The following is a 22,236-nucleotide window of genomic DNA, read 5'->3' on the forward strand; positions in this document are numbered from 1 at the left end:
CGACTGAATGAAATAATATTACATTTAGAGGAAGCGAATTGAAGTTTATTCAATATAGCCCATTGCGAGATAGCATCTAGGTCAGACTGCATCATCGCACAGCATAATGGGGTTTCAATAGTTCGAAAAAGTTTAAGATCATCTGCGAATAGCAAACAAGAAGAATTGGTCATAACTTTGACAATATCATCAAAAAATATTAAAAACAAAATTGGGCCAAGATTTGAACCTTGAGGAACACCAGAGTTGGTTCTAAAAATCCGCGATTCATTCCCATGGTAATCAACAAATTGACGGCGATTTTTCAAATAAGAAGCAAAAAAACATATTATACTATATGACGCGCCAAATGTACAAAGCTTTTGTAATAAAATATCGTGATCAACACCTTGGAAATATCTGTGTACACAGAATCAACTTGAATTGACTTATCCATAGAATTTGAAATAAAATTATTATACACTATAAGATTTGTTACTGTGGACCACCTAAGTCGAAAACCATGCTGCGAATCGGAGAGGCGAGAGTCTATTTGACGGTTGATGTGTATATGTAATATCAATTCAAATAATTTACATGGAACCGAAAGAACTGCTATTGGCCTATAGTTAGAGATCTCTGATCTAGATCCTTTTTTATGAAGCGGCCTTAGGCGGGTTATTTTCCATGCATCAGGAAAAGTGCTGGATGCTATGATTAAATTAAATATATGTTTAAGCGGAAAGGATATATATTCGTAACAGCCCTTAACAACATAAGGTGGCAAGCCATCTGGACCAAATGAACTTTTGGGAGACAAATTTGAAAACCCATATTCCATATCTTTCTCTTCAAAATCTGAGATTTGAATATCTTGCGTTGCAGACGAAGGACCAGCAAAATCAGGGTCAAGTAGCGGTTCTATTGATCTATAAAGGGATTCAAAATGCTTAGCAAATGTATCAGATATACCATGGTTCTCTATAGGATCATTATTCAACGTCATCATGTCATTGTCTTTTGTAGTACTACTGGAACTAAACTATGTTTTCTATAAACAGTGTGTATATTATGTGGATTGTGGTGTAAGTTTAGTTATATACTGATTATTTATAAATGTGATAAGATGAATTACCAAAACCAAATAGTTCGGTTAAATAAGGCTCATAAGTTTCCTATAATTTGGAAATTCAATTACAAATTCACTATACCCTGAGTTAATAATATTCTTTTTTATTAATATTTTTATTCTTTTGCATGCAAAACATAAATCGTCTTTGTAGTATAGCTGGAAGATGATAGAGAGAGTAGGCCATGGGAAATAGTTACCACATGAATGCGGAGTATCTTCGAGCATGTATGATGCGCGGGATTAAGTTTAGTAAGAATTTAGTGAGGTATGCCGTATTAGGTTAAAGTTCATTTGAAATGCAACACTAAAGCTAGCATAAATCGTCGGCTTACAAATTATCATAATCTTAACAGTCTACCTGGTAAGACCAACATGCTGTAGCAGACAGATGAGTGTAAAAGAAGCAACACCAAAGCCTACAAACTGGTAAATTGTGGCTAAATGAAAAGACCCTCAACTGAAAACCATTGCATGTACACGGGTACCATGGTGGCAGTATAACCAATAAATTGATGTGCTGTAAGGTGATCATCTAAACACCAATACCTTAAGTTATTTAAGACGAACTCCCATGTTTCTATTATGATATTATTATTTATAATATAGTACATATAACGGTTTTTTTAAATTTCAATTAGAAAAAAATACCACGTCTAAGAATGCCCATTCTTTAGTATAGAAAAGAGATAATTTTGAAAACTTCAGAAACATGCAGAATAAAATTGTAAAGAAAAGATACTTATAAGAAATAATTCGCATGAATCACATATAGATCGATAGCTTAAAAGCAAGGACACTCACAAGAAAGTGGAAGATGTGAGTTTAAATCTGATGTAGTCTTACTTTGTTACAGGGTTTTTTAATATTTGTTTCTGAGATTTTCTAAATTATGTTTTTTCACTCTTCTTTATGAAAATGGTATATGCGTGCTGCATACTATTTGAAAGATCTTCTTTATTTAAATAATTTAAAAAAAATATATAATTATAATGTAGTTCTTATTCCACAAAGTTTAATAATAATTGATACCGGTTTTGACAGATTCAATGGGACATCGTCAACTGAATGATATAAAATATACAATTGTACTGCTATATTTTGTTGAAGATTATTTTGTACAAAAACTAAATGCTTTTCTGTTCAAAATATATAAATTAAATTTATCGAACCTTTCAGAAAACATTAGCGTTAACGTAGTTAGATGCCTATTAAAACCTTTATAAAGTAAATAGTGATAATTTTATAATGTCAGTTATGAGAAAGTTAATTAATTAAAGTTATGTGTTTGTAATAGGTACTATAAATTATTTTGTTTTATTTTAGTAATGGAAATGTTTAACAAGCAATAAATAATAGTTCACACCATTAAAGATACATTGTTTAACGCCAATTTGAGTAAAAAGTATTATTTTTTCCAATAAACATGAAAAGTAATAATATTTATTATTGAACGGTGTAAATTTTTCCGAAACAATTTGTTGTTGAAAAAAAACATATACGAAGGTAAAATTTCCGGGAAATAAGTTAATTTAAAGAAAACGCTCCGTTGAATCAAGCGTTGAAAATTGTCTAGCTCCGCCATTTTATGTGTAGAAAAGAAACGTGGAAAAGGAATAAAGAGCAAGAGAAAATAAAAGAAAATAAGAATTGGCAAAAAATTAGGCGAGCGATTTATCAAATTGGCAGGTAAAGTACCGGGTGTCCAGTAAATAACTTAGCGTCCAAGGACACCTGGTAGGCAATCGACGGATTTGATATAATTCCTTCTTGCTTACTTTTTCGTGTCGTTAACCCTGTAAAGTATTCCTTTAACGATGGGATAATGTAGCTTTTCCGAATTGACACAACGCGGGTGTTATTTTTAATCAAAGCATTATAAAATTCAATATTTTACCATCCTAAAAAAATACTTCACATTATTATTTGAAAAAAGTCTTTTAAGTATCAATCTACATAATACTACACGACGTGTACAAAATATGTATGGCGGGTAAAAGTAGAAACAAACATTTTCAAAAATGAATGTCATTATTCATTATAGGTAAACGCTTTATAACTTTGCATTTTTAGCACTTTTTACTACACTAATACGCTAATTTGCCTGATTACCTGGCATAAAATTAGATCAATTGATATCCGCTTGTATATTATAATTTGTTGCTGTAAATAATCAAATAGATAACAATTATATTATGATGTAAAAAACATTTTTAGAAAATATATTACATCATTTTTATCCTAGAGCCGGAGTGCAACGTAATGAACTGGCAACTATTTATTTTGGAAGATTTGATGGGCTACCTTCTAATTATAAAATTCACTGAACTAGGTATATCATTATTTTTTATTGGAATAAAATAGAAAATATATTATCAAAAATTAAATGTGTAATAATAATTAGATATCGAGTTACAATCATTGACGTATTACGTATATGGACAAAATGTGTGAAAAATAGAATGATACCAAAACTTTCGTTTGCCTTAAAGCTTAGTTTGCAAAAAAATATTCCACAACTTTTCTCTCGTAAATATAGATGATAGTGACAGATACTCTATCTGTGTTGTAAAAATGACAATTTCCAATTTGCGTTAATTTGCATGTCAAATAGGTAATAATAATAAGTTTCTTTATAAAATCAACACGATAAACACAACCACTAAATTTGACTAGGTAAAATCCATCAAAAAGTAAATATCTCATCCGATGTCATTAAGGAATCAAGTCTACACATGAAAGTGGTTGCACTATTTCTATAGATTTCCATCCTAATCCACTACCATGGATACTGATCTGAAAAATACTCACCAGTTCCATAAATACAAGTCACGAAGACTTGAAGCTTTCGCGATGTGGCTGTATAGGCGCATCCTCAAAATTCCTTGGACTGACCAGGTGACAAATGTTGAAGTTCTCAATCGAATGGGGAAGGACCGAGAAGTTCTATGTAGTATCAAAACCAGGAAACTACAATACCTCGGCCACATTACGAGAGGACAAAAATACAGCATTCCCCAACTTGTTATTCAAGGAAAGATCAATGGGAACCGTAGCAGAGGACGGCGCCGCATTTTGTGGCTTAAGAACCTCCGTGATTGGTACGAGTGCAGCTCCACCAAACTGTTCCGGGTAGCAGACGACAAAAAGATAAGATCGCCTTGATGGTGGCCGACCTCCGCTAGGGGATGGCACAGTAAGAAGAAGTTCCATAAAAAAAATCACACATCATGACATAATTTTACTGTACGTACTGTGTAAACATTTTTTTTCAAATTTTTAAACAGATATTAATATATAATTTTTTTTTATTTTATAGGTATATTTTTTTTTAAGTTTTTGGTTCGTGCAATATACATTATTTTTGTGAAAAACACTTGAGAGCTAATTAATAAATGTTTAGAATGCAAACTCTAGTATAGTACTATAATCTTATGTACGAGTAACATAGCTGATTGAATTTCAGACGAAATTGTCCTGAGACCGGGATAGTCGGTATAGAGTGCATTTGGACGCCTGAATAAGATATTCATTCATAAGTGACCTTCTGCGATCCCTGAAGCATTAAGTGTTTAACGTATGCGTTCTTCCGGTATTAATGTATGGATGTAAAACGAGGACCCAAATTCTAAAGGTCGTCCAAAAACTAAGAGTAGTACAACGCCACATGAAAATTATAAATATTGGGCACGCTAATAAATAATAAAGAAAATTTATATACATGAAAGGAATTGAAAAAAAAATTAAGATGAAATAGAGAGGCAGGCACAAGACAATATACATACAAATTACTTTACAATATATAATTTTATGGCAGCGAACGACACAGGACCGAGAGAGTTGGAGAAAGCTTGGGGAGGCCTTCATCCAGCAGTGGATTGACCCCGGCTGATGATGATGATATAATTTTAAATCAATACGTTACAGATAAAAAAAACTATGTCATTACGCCAAGACAACATAGAGTTTATAATTACAAAATAATTACTATTATATATAAAAGCAAAAAAAATATCAGAACCTAATAAATGCATATTACAGTGTTATACGAAAACAATAAAGATAGTAAGTATGAAGGTATTAGTTTTAAAGACGGTTACGTCGATATTTCGCTTTTTTTTAGATAATACCGTAACACATTCAAAAACATTCAGGAGTAGGTATAAGTAGAATATCGATGGTCTAACATTGACACCTCAAATCTGACATTTAATATAAATATTTAATAGGGGGAATTAAAATGTTATAAAAAACCACGCAATAAATTAAATAATATGAACAATAATTACGAGTAAGGCAATTGTCAACAAATCATTTTTTTGCTATTTTGCAACAAATAAACAAATATAGAACACTGAAATATCATTTTGATTTCCATAGTAACGCACGTATATATTAATAATTTAGTTGCTAGGACCACCTCCTTAGCAACTAATAATAGTGGATTGGACTACAGATTTCTTCCGAAATAACTTTTCATACAAAACAGAATTAACTGAAAATGAATTCAATTCTACTTAAAGGTGGCTTAAAGTACGAGTATTAAAAACATGCATTGGCATCGTGTTCTCAAATATTCTAAAAGTTTCAAATGTCTAGTTAATTGGGAAGTTAGTTGCAAAATTTGTACTGGATATACAACCACCGGACAAACAAGAATACGAGCTAAGAAAAACGTGGTAAAAATACAGTTAGGTACCTTAAAAAAATAAACTAAATTATTTTTGCACAAAGCAATTTTTTTGTATAACATTTTGTTTAACTCCCCCATGTTATAAATAACAAAATAGTAATGTATTAGCAAAAAGCAAATACCTAATTAAATGACATACGAATCAATAAAAATATTAATTGTATTCGTTGATAAATAAATAAAAATGGATGATGAATACAAATTGATTTTTCAATCCATATCTGGTATAATTATTATACCCACAGTAAAGCTAGATTTTCATGTATGTATGTATATAAAAGTACTTAGAGAACCAGAATCCAGAAAAAAATATTGATAATTGATTTAAGACCAATATCCTCGTATATTGCCTATATAAGTAATAAAGAAAATAGAAAATGTAGTAATCTTCCAGCAATGTCAGAGAAGAATCGATGTAAGAAAAAAATATCAACCGTAATTATTCTATCAAATAGATCAACCGCACGATAAATGCAACATAGAACAAGATATGTATATAAATATATATATAATCATAATATTATGGGGTATCTTGAGGACTCTAAATTAAACTGGAAATAATTGACGTTGATGGGTATGCAAATAAATTACTTTTAAATATAGTGACGAAGAAGTAGAAATAAAGATACTGTTCGGTTATCAGGAATACAGCGGAAAACACATTTTGAAAATAGCCGATAAACTGGATTATTTATTAGGTTAACCTAACCAAACCTAACCTAACATAACCTAACCTAAACTAAGCTAACCTAACCTAAACTAACCCAAACTAACAAATAATCCAGTTTATCGGCTATTTTCAAAATGTGTTTTCCGCTGTATTCCTGATAACCGAACAGTACCGAAATAAATTTAATAATGTAAGGAAAAATTTATTTTCATATAATTATGAAGGGTTTGTATTGATAATTTATTGAATATAGTTCATATTTTTTTTTTTTTTAAACAAATGATCATAATAATAAAGATAAGAATGTTTTCATTCATTGTATTTAGTATACTTCAAATATATATATATAATATATATAAGATATTATCTACATGATAAATTATATGATTATATATAACGAAATTATACATACATGTATATATATATTATACTATCAAGGTTTCTAATCCATAAAAGTATTTTATTTGATAAAATTTATATTTCATATTGCATGCCTGGTATAATGTTGCTAATTTACACTTTTGTGGTTTTCGCTAGGCAATCTTCATATTGTACAATAAATATATATATTTCCATGAGTTTAAAATATATTTTTTAAATATTACATCAATAAAATCAACATTTTTTTATAAGAAATTTAATTAGGAATACTCCACATCATTTTTTTAAAATATAAACATGTAGTAATTTTTAATACATTTTTACTTTAGAAAATATAGAAATATACCTAGTAATCACTTAAAAATAACGGACACTTTGAATATTTAAATTAAGGATCAGGAAGAGTAGAGTCTGAATTATGCAAATGCGTAATCAAGTTGTATCTTGAACGCATTTTGGAAAATATTCTCCGGCAATAAGAGTTGAAATATATATTGGCACAATTTGTAAGAATCAGATATTCACGTCAATTATGAAGAGCTGTCAGGAATAAATGGATGTAGGTGAAGGACAAAAGTAGATCCTTCCGTGTGATATTGACAGTTACTGAGAACCAGTTCACTAACATTTTCAAGATATAGGTATGTACTTATTACGTTTTTTCGTGACCCAAATAAAATGGCAAAATGTTTATCTAAAGTTTATGTAAAAAATAAAAACAAATTTTCCTAATTTGCATTTGAACGAAAAGTTTGTAGAGTGATTTTCACCCACGAAAATGAAATAATTTTCAACTTTTTGAAAGCAGTGACTTTGCAACACTTTTATATTCAAATATGAATAAACACGTCTTATTTTATTACCATGACATTACAGGTTTCTTTCTTAATAATATTCTTACTTGAAAAAACCAACTGAAAAATATTTTTCATAAAAATTCGGCTTTAATTTTAAGATTTTATTTATTTATTCAGAAATAAACAATACGGCGTAACACCTTTTAATTAATGCGCCAAAAAACACAACAGGTAATTTTAATGCGAAGTGAAGCACTACTAGGAACATCACATAATGGAATTACAAATCATGAAAAATTATTTTAATGTTTTAAATTAATTCCTTGCTACAGTTCTAAATACTTTATTTAAACAAAAAAAGCTTTTTTTTTGTTATGAACACACAATTTGTTGTTTTCTTTTGTACTGTTTTATAACCAACTTTGATTTAAGGTGTGCGTATAGATATCAATCATTCAATACTATAATATAATATGCACGTAACCTCTTTTTACTAACATTACAATTAATTGTAGTGATGTAGTAATTGCACTGAAGACATTTAGCAAGAGATAACGAAGAATGGTAATGGTCGATAAATATACATAAATATATTTTTTTTTATTCAACGAATAATTCACAAAATTTAAGGATGTAATATTCTTTTATTTAAATACACAATTTGAAAACACTTCTGAGAAATATATAACCACTAGAACTTTTTGAATTAAATACGACATCAAGCAGGATCGAACTTGCGTCCGCCGGGATTCTTGCCCATATTATTTCTAAAGTCAGTTTAATGTCAGGTTTTTATTTGAGGTTATCGTAGGATTTCGAAAAAAATACTACAAAAATATCTATTAGTAACTTGGAAAGCTTTAACACTAGAAAAAATATTAGGGCAAATATAGTATGTCAAGAAAAATAAACATTATTCATTTTGTATTAATTTAATGAATTATCACTTATTTGTATTTTAATAGGCTTATGGTAATATACGATATTTCCAAACGCTTGAAAAATTACAACACTTTTTACACAGCTTTCACATTAATTACTTAATAAAGTATTATGTTTTCACGATTATTTGGTATATAAATAAAAATTATGTATATTCTGTATCGGTATATATTTTTCATTAGTGTGTGTACACAGTGCATGAAGATGCCGAATGGAAAAAAATAGATAGAAAAAAAATATAATTATAGTATATCTATTCAACTTAAATAAATTAGAATTGAAATTGACAATAAATACTTTCAGTCGATAGTATTAATTTTATAATAATATAATATGACTTTAATAATATAATAATATTGTCTTTCGAAGAAAAACGTCAAAAGCTTAATAACTTTTGTATATATTATGTAAATATAATATGTTTATCTTTAATATTTAATGCAAATATATTAAGTATATGCATTTGAAGCATAAAAAGTTTTACCAAGAATTAAGCAGAGTTATCCAAATAGCGTTACGCGAAAGTCAATGATTTGTGTGAGATATGATATTATTAAAGCAATTGAAGACTACTACATAGCTATATTATATATTCATATAATTAAATAAAGTAATGTATCTTCAAAGAAATAAAAAACAGGAAAAAATAAAATAATTCCACTGTCTCTTAAAAAGGTATTTTGAATCCTAGATGTGAAGTATTTGAGGGCTCTGGAAACAAAAGCGGCAATCTAAATTTTTGCAATAATAAGTTGGCGAGTCATTACATAATATGTCTTACATCTCTCTTATAGCTATAATTTCTAAAAAAAAGTATTATAACATGTTATATAATATTATTAGTAAACAAACAATATTTCAAAATATTTTTTTTCATTTTTAATGACCCGCCAACATATTGAAAAATAAGAGACTCCCTTTTTTGTTTCCAGAGCCCTCATTTAAAAAAAGTTTTCTTGAAGAGATTTTTAGTAATAGCGTGAGTTTTTTTATGTGCTACACAAAAAATATTGATTTTATGTTGTCCAAAAAAGGGTTCCGTGACTAAACTTAATTGCGAAACCGTGCAATAGACTGTGATAATATCGATTTTCTTAAATAAATCGCGGAAAATTCAGGATTTAACCGGGATACCAGAAGTTTAACTGCCGCGTAAAATGCTGATTTGGCATTCTGGAGAGCCGCTTTGAAAGGTATTTATTATAAAGGCTTCCATTATGTGAAGTACGCTCGTGAGAACGGAAGCTTAAGCGCTTTCCGAAACGTCAGAAAACGGCCATAAATCTGTAAAGCATTATCAAGAGAAAGATACTTTGTAAAATCTAACGCCGTATGATGTTTCTGTTTGTATGGGACGTAATAAAAGACCCCGTCTTAGAAAACACGGCGATATAACTCACAGCAAGTAAATTAAACAAGTTTTTGTTTATAGTGGTTATATTCCTGTACGTTTTAAAGCAAATGTAAAAAAATAACTGAGAAATTATAAAAATGTGATAAGAGGCGTATTTTGACTGTTGCTTTGTAACAAACTGAAGTATTAAGTAAATAACGAAGGTTACAATAGGCTACAAGATAGATTATTCTAATATTTTTCAGCTTATTTGTATTTATTTTATCATACATTCTTACAGTAATTTAACAGTGGTTGCTTTTTTAAGAGAAATATTATTAACAATGATAACAAGAGATGTTGTAATGTTTCCCTAACGTTTTTCAAGTTAAATATTAGTTTATTAGAACGTTAAAAATTTTAGCACTACCGAATAGAAAATGGAAAATTGATAGTTTATTCTCATTAAAATTATGCAAACTTATTTTCTATCTAAGTCTCATAAAAATAATACATATTATAATATATTTTTTAAGTTTTTGATTCATAAGGGACTAGTAAAATACATATTATCTAATATGGATCAATGGCAAAGACTCTAAACTAGGAAATTATGTACAGCATACTTTCTCAATAAAAATAAATTTTATTTGCCCTTATACGAATTACTACTATCTATTACTGTCTGTAGGTATGTATTATAAATTGATTGTTGACTTGGTCAACTAAACAGTACTTAAGACTTCTACTAATACATAACGATACTTATAATACAATCTAATAAAGGCTTCAACTCATTATGTACATTTCACGCATACAACACATACAAACGATTACACACGCGGCTTAAAAAACATGCACCCAAATTTAAAACTTGAGAATATAAAGCCTGACATGTTTATATTAAAATATATTCAATGAATTTTCGCACAGGTTTCGAAAAGAAACGGTTCCTTTGACAAAATGCTGAACTACCGAGACAGTTGAATTATCTAGGCCCAGTTAAAGTCGTGGTTGAGCATTACTTTTTTTATGCACTTAAGTCTATATTATCTTTTTTGTAAAATATCTATTACTTATAAAAATAGGTAATATTAAATATTTTTGGTTTAGTAAAATACTTAAGATGAACAAAATTTCAATATTTCCTGTAAATATTGCTGCCTCTCACAGCCTACCTATCTTCAAGAGGTACTCTTTGCTACTGGTAAAGTGGAAAAGGATGGCCTTAAAATAATTCATTAAAAAACTATATACCTGATGTCTTCCAAAACCACAGACCCGATACAGTCACATGGAATTCGAGAAAATCGACTATTTCAAGTCTGATCAATTCTAGATTGTCACTGTTAACAACAATATACTAACACAATTCAGAATATGAATAATGATAGTCATCAAAATGTTACTTAATCGTTAATATATAAAATCCTATATATTATCTTGGAGCACAATAATCCAGATATGTAAAATAATGCAGAAGCCGTTCTTAATAACATATGGAACAGAATATTTGGTTGTCAGTAACATACCTAAAATGGTGTTTTGATATTCGAAAATATGATTCTGAGAGGGATATTTGGAGCTAATAATGAAGATATTACACTAGACTTAAGTAGATGCATATATTTTTAGCGCGTAGTCTACGAGGAATTTGAGAAACCCGATAGAATACCATCTATGTACTTGTCAAAATTTTCCAAGTAACATGCCAAATGGGTTAAACAAATAATGGATTTATCCTAAGCAGATATTTTTTCTATTGATTAAAAGCCATCTGAGAGGAGTTTTGAGAGAGCCAAATTGCAATGGTTTGATGTAGCGGTGTCCAGGGTGGCGTTAGTACTCTGAATACCGGATTTGTGGAGGGTTGTTAAGTAATAAAGTCTAATATGTGTAGTTATGGATAGTACGGAGTTTCATTATTTAAAAAAAATATGTATGAAATCTCTTTGTTACACAAATGTATTACTGATAAAAACAGGTATTTTTCCCAGGTAAGGACACAGGTAAAACAGGTAAGATATTTTTTTTTGGTTTTTTACGTTTAGCATAAAATAAGTAGGCACCCCATATAAATCATATTTTTGTAAAAATTCATCAGCATAAATTATCTAATATAATACGTGTTTCGCAGTGGTGAAGGGTGGCTTTTTGAAAGATGTAGGCTGTAGAGATCTGAGTAAAAGAGCATGATTATTGTTAGGTATACTTATAATAAGAAATAAGGAGATAATAGGAAACTACTACTAAAGAATAGGTAGACACTAATGACAACGACACACTAATTCAATGAAACTTCAAAAACTCACTGACAACATTAAATTGAGCGATGAGTATAAATTATGTATTTTTTAAATTTATACACATCAAAAATCATTAGATAAAATTTCTTTTTATATTTCAAAACAGTCTATATTTATTTATTCGATTAAACGCCATAGAAATCATTTTTTTTTAAATTATCTAATCATTAATTATTTTGAACAAAGTACAGTCATGACAAAAATATTATGCGCGAAGATTTAGGTTCTGCGATAGAATTCTACCATATCTCATATAGGTAATTCGATAGACTGGCTGAGATTACGTGAAGTCCATACGAAAAAAATTCACAATTCCTTCACACATAATCTGACCTTTATTTGCGTCAAGACAGATGGCGCGCTGTGGTATATTTTATTAAACCTTTGAAGATTGTTTTTAATATATTCCCTATATATTATATCTCTTGTTGGTAAATTAAATTATTTTTATAGAATATAAAATAATCAAGTAATTATGTATATATGTTACGCCGAATGTGCAAAATTGACTATTACATGAAATGGGAAAAATTTTGGCTAATTCATGTAATAGTTAGGCCCATTGCCTTATTCATGAATTAGGTAAATTATCTGCCGAGTGCGTGAATTCGCCAGGGTATGAAATTCTTAAACTGTCAACATGACAGTAGAAAAAGTAAATTTAATACGGATGGTTTTATTAGTTATAATAATTGGACATAATATAATATTATTATTATTAGGTTAGGTTAGGTTTTGTAATTTTGAATTCAACTGAATGTCCATTTTGAGGTTAGCTTACAAGTGTCAACAAACTATCAAATCATACTATCAGAAACATACAATCGACCATTGCACGATTGATACCCAAGCACGAATCAAATCGCAAAAATACCCTTTAATAAAATTCTTCCGTTATCATAATATTATAGTTCTAGATTTTTTTTGGGCATAGTAAATGGATATGAATCTCATTGTAGTTATCAATAACTATATTTTTGGTAGGTATATTTTTATATAATCAATGACATTTGACACATTTGGTTAGTTTGATTAGTTGCAAAAAACACCATCGGAGCGCGACCATCCATTTTGACCAAGGCATGAGCATTTGACACATTTGGTTTAGTTGCAAAAAACACTACTATAGCGCTACTATCTAATTTCCGCAATGCATGAACTTGGCAGAAAAATTACTGCCGAATTCACGCACTTGGCAGATATTTTGTCTAATTCAATGTCATTTTTCTTAAAAAGGTAGACTTTAAATAATCGCTTAGTATGGAGTCTTTGCCACTGGTATTTCGTTATATTACTTATTAATAATACATAATAATATAATATTATAAATAATATAGTCATCCAATTATTGCATAAGACAGATAAATAATTAGACCCTCTGTCTTAGTTTAAGAAATTTCTGCTACCTGATACAGCATTTAAAAAGCTGATTATGTTAAATTAATGTAATTAAAATAACGGTCAGGCCTATTACGCTTACGTTATACAAATTTGCAAATTAATTTCTTCCCTTATCGGGAAGGTCGTGTAACGTATTTTTATTTCATTAGCCTACGGTGGATTTAAGCTCTCCGAAGAATTTAAAATTACTATTATGAATATTTAATTTAGAGGATCAAAGAAAATTATGTTAACATGATTAATTTATATCTGTATACAACAAATAATTATTTATTATAATAAAAAATTTAAAATACATCAAAAATACAAATATTTAAAAAAAATCCTAGACAGTAGGAATGTATCAAATCGAACGACAATTTTCATCGTTTAATGCCATTATCTTTCAAGTTCCTAATCACTCATGTACATAAAATATAATAACTCCCTCTGAGGTGCGTAATATTCTTATGGTGAAGAATCAATTTTTAGCTAGTCAAACATTTTTGTCAAGGATTTTTTCTGTATGTTTTGTAATGTATTCAAAGTTTTTAGAAATGATATATTTTCAATAATAAAATTGAAATGTTTTATTTAGTATATTGTATATTATATATAATTATTATTGATAACATTGTCCTTGCTTCTTCTTACAAGGTAGTTGTATCACAAACGGGTTTGGGTCGAAATCCCGAAGGCCGTAATCCCGAAGGCCAAAATCCCGAATGCTGAAATCCCGAAAGCCAAAATCCCGAACGCTGAAATCCTGAATGGCCGAAATCCCGAATGGGCAGAATCCCGAAGGCCGAAATCCCGAAGAATAAAAAAAATACAAACACAAATAATTGCGCAATCTTGAATTGCACAATTTTTACAAGAGAGACAAACCTTCATTTTTTGTAGAAAATGGGTTTTGTCTCTCTTGCGAAATTTGCGCAATTCAAGATAAGTGTTAAGATTGCGCAATTTTCTGCAGGAGAGACAAAAACTTATTTGTTCTACAAAAACATGGTTTTTGTCTCTCTTGTAAAAATTGCGCAATTATTGAAGTTTGTATTTTTTTTATTTTTTGGGATTTCGTCCGGCACCCATCACAAACACCCAAGCTTTGAGAAAATCTCATATAAATATAATATTGTGTCCTCACCGAGAATTAAAAACAGAGCTTCGGGGTTGAATGCCAACGCCTTACGCACAGCACCACGAGAGCTGCTTTTATATAGTATACATTATTGTTTATTAACAAAACATAAATAATTTAAATACTTGATTATATTAATATATATACAGTTTTTCTTATATTGAAACACTAGCCTTTAAAACCAATACTAACATAACCAAAAAATATTTATCAATAAGTATAATAATATCATATTAATATTGCTTATTAATTTAATCTACGATATATACTTTATTTAAATATAATACTGTACCTTTTGTATTGTTTTAGTGATATAAATAAATTTGAATGCTAATAACAACTAGATTCCAATATATTAAAAAAGTGATTTAATGGATTAATCAGGTAAGAATTGCGTTAATCAAATTAACCAAAGCCCTGTGCAATAGTGATTTTAATCTACGTCTAAAAACGCAGTTTAACTATACGCATATATAATTTTTTTGCATGGTGTAGAATCATGGATTCTCTTCAGGCAATGAGTAATAAAGTAACAGCTTTAGAGATGTGGGTTTACTGGAAAATCCGTAGGATATTATGGGAACAAAGAAATCGTAACGATATAGCAAAGTATAGCTATATGGTATAAAAAGCCCAGAAATTCTATTGCGAATGTCTTACTTTAAGGCCACATCTTGGAAAAAACAAATATGAAATAGTTCAGTTAATCATACGTGAAAGAAAAGTGGGCGAAAGAAGACTGGGGATTGCGCATTTTTTCCCCTGCGTTTTCAGTGGTATGATAAAATCACTGAGATACATCTTTAGAACTCCAATGAATAAGAAGTATATCAAAAAAACAATCAATCAAATATTTAGTTAACCTTCGTTTTATTCATTATTATTATTAACTTAAAAAAATATCTATCTTATCAAAACCTAAGTAAAATAAAAATAAAATTATGTTTTGTATTACAACATTGAAAAACATAAACAAACAACTTGATGAGTTCTTAGAATTGAAGGTGAATGCACCGCATACTATAGGTACCTAGTCAAATGATAATATGAAGCTTGCAATTTGAGAGATTTTTTTGATTATTTAAATTTTTTTAAAAATACGTAGGTGTTAAAGATACAAATTAGAATTTTAAAAAAATGCTATAAAATGTAAATTCAATAAACTCGATAAAGAATCACATACTATTATTACAAAGTATTTTGTAGAAATATTTATTATGAAAATTAGTTTTGTCTAGTATAATACTGAATAGACTTTTTACTAATACATAGTTTCAATTTTGAAAAAATAAATGTTTATAATACAAAATACTTTTAATTTTTATTATTTGAGCTTCAATATTATACCATATACCGAAATTAGAATTGATTGCAATACAAAGGATTTCAAGTTATACATTTTTATAATTTTATTGATGTTTTTTTTTAAATAATATAAATATAAAAATATTAAAACTATTAATTAGTCAAAAATCTTTTATAAGAGAAAACTTATTAAACTAAATTTTAATAAAAGAACATGACATCTCTACCGACATATGTAAAATTAGCCAGATGCAGAAACCTGCACCCACAATCTTAGAGACTTTATCTTATCTTTGATACTGTGGTTTGATACTCCACCGTAGGAACGAAAACTATAGAAATTGATAGTTAAGATAGTAATTATTTTTTTATATTTTTATATGTTGGAAAACCATTATGTAAAATAAAAATGATCTTTTTTGTAGCATTTAATATAAATTCGTTAAAAACTTTGAATTGGAAGTGGCATGGATTCGTCAAGATGAAATCGGTCTCATGTTAAAAAAAATAATATAATTATTGTGGAAAAAATGATAAAACTTATAACTTACCTGACCTACTTATTTTAGTGTTTTTACAATAGTTTGTCTTTTCGTCAAGTTTTAATAGTGGAATTTTATGGCTTCACAGACGGCTAGCCTACTAATCTATTGTTGAAAACATTTTAAATAGATCGTAAAATACAATTTTGATAGCAAGCGAATATCACAGTTATATTTCGCTGATTTCAAGTATAATTCCATTTGTTAATTTATTGTTAATTAAACCTTATCACCAGAACGATATAGTGATAACTTATAAATGTAAAAAAACGTTTTTCGTACAGTAAAATAAAATCAAGTAGGTGCCTACATATTTTTAGTTACTTCGCCCGACAAATTCTATAGAGATCGTTTTTTGATACCGATATTATACGAGAACGAATGTTAAAGCGGTAAAAACATTCAATCAGATACCGATCACGATAGATTGTATGGGTCGGCACAGGTCGTTTCGAAAGCAACTCTTTACTTTCATTTCATAGAAATCCGTACAAACAGTTCATTCTGTGAGACCCGTGTATAGAATTCACACATTCTGGAGTTAAGTTGCTTTTATTGGGAATTTAAGGCTGTCCAAGTCAGAGATTTTACTACTTATGTATATACATATTGAAAAGGCTTGTCATCATTGAAAATATCGAGGATATTTGGTAAAAAGAAACTATCTTTACCTACTAGATAATCTGAGCAGGCGAACGACACTAAATTTACCTGTAACTATCGATATATTAAGTCATACGTATGGCAAAAAACAAAAATTACTAGCAAAGACAATTAGTAATGATCTGTGGTGAAGGGTGGTTTTTTTTTTAAAGATAGGCTGTGGAGATCAGAAAAAAGAACACACTTGTCAGGTATAGGTACTTACGGGAAATAAGACGATAATACGATATTACTACCTCCTGACGAAAATGTACACGCTAATGACAACGTCCCACTAAATCGATGAAATGTCAATAGCTGACTGACGATACACAATAATTGAGCAGAGAATATATTAAATTATGTTCATATTTTCCTATACTAGTAACATTCGTCCAAAAATATATCATCGGTAAATATAGGAGTATCAACAGCTCAAAATGACAAACAACTAAACAAAAAAATAATATTATAATAATGTTAGTCTATTACTGAAATAACTAATAAATAATAATAACGAGATAATATAATTATTTATTTTAAAAATATTCTATCTTTAGACGTGATTGAACCAATAGATTTTATTTTGAAATATCGCATTATTCATTATTATGTGAATAAAGCGGTAGTCATCGACAATAAATATGTGGAGATTTTAGGCTACGACTTTTAAGCTTATAGATTCGTATGAAAAAAGCCAAACTACCCCGATGTCAAGAGATATTATGCAGTTCATACAAAACTCACGCCAAAATCATCTCGAAGGAATCGATATTTCAATACTCCATAGAGAGCACGAGGTTTTGCTTGTCATTTATTTTTTATTTATTCTAAATCCCGATGATATATGGGTATCCCATTTTATTTTTTAAAATATTATTTAATTATTTTGACAATGGATTGGTTCCCACACATTTTTTTTATTTATTTAAATTTAAATATTTTCTAACATATATAATGTAGAAAAACACTTTCTGAGAGAGTATATTATGACCAATAGAACAAATCTTTTTGAAAAAAGTAGGCCATCCCGGCCGGGGTCTTCCAAATCAATCCAAACCCAAATTTCAAATCCAAACCGATTTGGAAGAGCGCTGATGAGTAGGTATTAAAAGTGACCAATAGTTAAAATTTGTCGCAATTCGTATGTCACGCCATAGCATATAGGTTAAATGTGACGGAATGGGGCGTAAACCCGTGGAGATGCAGGGTTCGATTCCCGGCCGGGGTGGCTTACTTTTTTCAAAAAGATTTTTTCTATTGTTTATAATATACTCTCTCAGAAAGTGTTTTTCTAAATTATATAATATGTTCAATAATAAGAATGATATATTCTTAAATCTAGTGAATTATTCATTAAATAAAAGAAATAGTTAATTAAATACTTTCTATCTATTTTTCTTAGAAGGTACGCTTCAAATAATTGCTTACTATGGAGCCTTCGCCATTGCTATAATTTTTAGTAAAATATGACTATTAATCTTCTGAAAACATTCGCAAGGATAATATAAAATAAACAAAACATTTATAGGGGTAATAGAAAGTAAACTTCTTAAACCAATATATTATAGGAATATTGTGCTAGTGGAGCTGCATCCACTGACCGCATTGTCGTCGTCCCATCGACAGCCCTCTGGCCTAGCTTAGTGGCCCAACCCCCTATCACTTAGGCTCCATCGGCTACTGCACTCTTTGAAATACAACAGTATTGTAATATTTAATTTTCATTATCTTGTAAAGTACGAGTAAATAAATAACATTAATGTTTTTGGACGTTTGTTTGGAAACCGTCCACGATAAATCTATCAGTGAAGGTATCATATCGATAGCATTATTAACAAAAAATATGTAAACCTTGTATGGCAACTTCATGTTTGGAATACGCTAACACCTTAAAATTAATTAACATATACTATCAGAGCATTTGCTCAAATCTCTATATAAAAAATTATGAGAAAATAAAGATAACAAACTTTTAGTTGATTTCGTCGCAATTAGATGGAACGCACATAGCTTAGTTAGTAGAGCACATGGGCGCGAATTCCAGAGCGTAATATTTTTTTTCACATAATTTTTTTCTAGAGGTTATATATTTACTGAGGAATTTTCAAATTATGTACGTTTGGCTTAAGCGTCGGCTTATAATGTCATCGTTCCAGGTTCAAATCCTGGGTCTGGAAAATACACATATCGATTTTCAATTTGTGTTTGGAGTCAGAGTATGGACCTAATAGGTTGAGCAAGTGGCTACAATCTATCTCTCGTAAAAACAAAAATTATTTCTTAATACAAACCTTCACTCTGTGAAGGCTCATAATAATATGAGCCTATTAAGATCGGACATGGTCAAAAGAAGAAAAAGAAAGAATGTTCAAGAAGTATAATATATTTATGAAACCGACAATTTAAGACAACCAAAACATTGCAGTTGTAGGGTGTCATATTCGAGGCCAAGTTTGAATTGTCTCGGGCTTGATAAAACACTGATTTTGTAAGATTGTAAAATTGTATTTATTGTCTTATATAATATATAATTTTAGTTAGTCAACCTACCAGGGATAGAAAACTTTTAACATAATGCCAAAATTAATATTATTATGTACATAATTGATATTTTTGTTAAAATGTATTTATAATATTATTGCTGATGCCTTAAAATTTAAACGTTAAAAGATATTCCATGTTTATTTTTGCTCTAACTGTACTCCAATTCATCTCTACTAGCATTCATAGCTGCCGAAGGAATGGGACAACTGGCCTCCGGACAATTGGACGCCGCACTGTCGTAGACACGTGTAGACAAGGTATTTTAATCAGTTTCTATCTACTACTTAGTAAGTAATAGTAGTAATATTATGTAAGTGAACTTTCAACGAAAAACAGGAGAAGAAAAGAAAAGCGGATGCCTTTATCTAGCATCGTGTCATTTTCTGCTGATAACGTTACAACTAAAATGATATACCTACTTACCTGAAATTAAATTAATTTAATTATAATTTTTCATTCAAAATATAGGGAATGGGACAACTGGACTCCAGGGCAATTTGACGCCGAACTGTCATAGACACATATACAGAACGTAGACGAGGAATTTTAATCAGTTTCTATCTACTACTTAGTAGTTTTAATTCATTTTACTCTTAACATAATGTATTCTTTATCGCGGATTGAGAATTACCATGCCTAAGACTTTATATAAAATAAAAAACTCTTTTTTCGTTGGAACTTAAACATATGCACAATTAAATCATTGTTAACGTCTGCATATTTATATTTTTATCAACTATTAAATCATAATATAATCATTGAAGTATAAATAATAATATTGAATATTTTTTTAAAGTACCTATAAGTACCTAACGTCTATTTATTTTCGAATTCCGTGACGTCTAGTTGTCCGGTGCCAAATCGTCCTAGACCCGCTAGCCGACGCAAAATAAAAGTAGTGTAATAGACATTTTCTTCAAATAATCTCAAAGAATATGTATTTGAACCTATCTTATTGTGCACATATTTAAAAAATATTATATTTTTGAATCTATAATAATATAATATAGATTCAACATGTATTGTGTTAAATGAGTACCTAAGAAGAAAATAAAGACACAGTTTGACTAATTGAAAAAGATACGTTACGTATCTTATATTTCCGTTTATTTATATCGTAAAGAGGAATTTAAAATTTAAAAAAAGATAATTATTCACTTAATTAGCATACACAAACTGAAAGGTTTTTTTTTCTTAGCCTATAATAATGTACTCAAATTACCCTATCAATCATTTTGTTGGTATCATTGTGTTCTACAAATCCAAAAGGTCTCGATTCGAAATCCGTTTGCTGAGACAAATTATTCTTTTTTTAACTAACATGTGAATCAAAATAAATTATGTTTTTACCATTTTATATCTTTTTAAACTCTAGTTCTAGTATTTATTTCTGTTCACTATTTATAGAAAATGAGGGATTGATTTACAACAAATCCTTTTAGAGAGGTTACCAATAAAATTGGGAAGGTTTAATTTGGAAATACGGATTAAGACGTACAATGTATATTATGTTCTATTCTCTCAATTTATATTGTTGAATAGGTACCTACATAATTTAACTTATATATAACTAATAACTTGTGTATGGGGAAAATATCAAAGACAAAGTAAACCGGACTGTCAAGTACAATGTGACTAGTTGACGTTGCGTGGCGCTCATATGGTTTGTGTTGCTAATGATTTTAGGATACTTACATAATATTAATTATTATGATCCATTTATTTTACAACACACTATATAAGCTAATGAAGCGTTAATAATAAAGGCTTTAAAACTAACTGATATAATTCCTAGTGACAAAAATCCATAGTAAAAAATCCTTGTTTAATATTATTTGATTATTGTTCTTATTTTGTAATTATATTCAATTTCAATTGTTTTTTTTTATTTTTTATTCAGGATCTTTGTTTAATTTCCTGGAATTGTTTTTGCATTTATTAAGCCGTGATAATTTACATATTAATTTTATTTTAATCAAAAAACGCCCACTATCAGGGAACACAGAATTAAAGGGAACTGAAATACCTAACTGGTGTGGAGTAACAAACAACCAATCTCGTATGTGGAAGAATATTGGATAAACTTAAACACGTACACAGAATACATCATTCTATACTTATCCTTCGTTCTGATGCTCATTCAATATTGGTGTATTTAAAGGTTGTAAGACACTCTATAATGGAAGACGTCATTAATTTTCGTAGGATACTCACACATAAAAAAACCTGCTTCAAAATTTAATGTATTAAGGTATAGCCTATCTGGATTATATTTATTAATCCCTTCTGTATTCACTACATATTCGAGAAAAAATTCGAAAGAAAAAGAAAAAAATACCTATAACAATTAATGAAGAATTATACCTATTTTCTACTCGCGTCTCATGTCAAATTTGATTTCTAAGCGCAAACTTTCTCATGTAGTGAGTCGAGTTTTATCTCATATTGT

Source organism: Rhyacophila brunnea, unplaced genomic scaffold (genome assembly GCF_057557595.1).
Source record: "Rhyacophila brunnea isolate RB1 unplaced genomic scaffold, BYU_Rbru_1.0 scaffold_15, whole genome shotgun sequence".
NCBI classification, from domain to species: domain Eukaryota; kingdom Metazoa; phylum Arthropoda; class Insecta; order Trichoptera; family Rhyacophilidae; genus Rhyacophila; species Rhyacophila brunnea.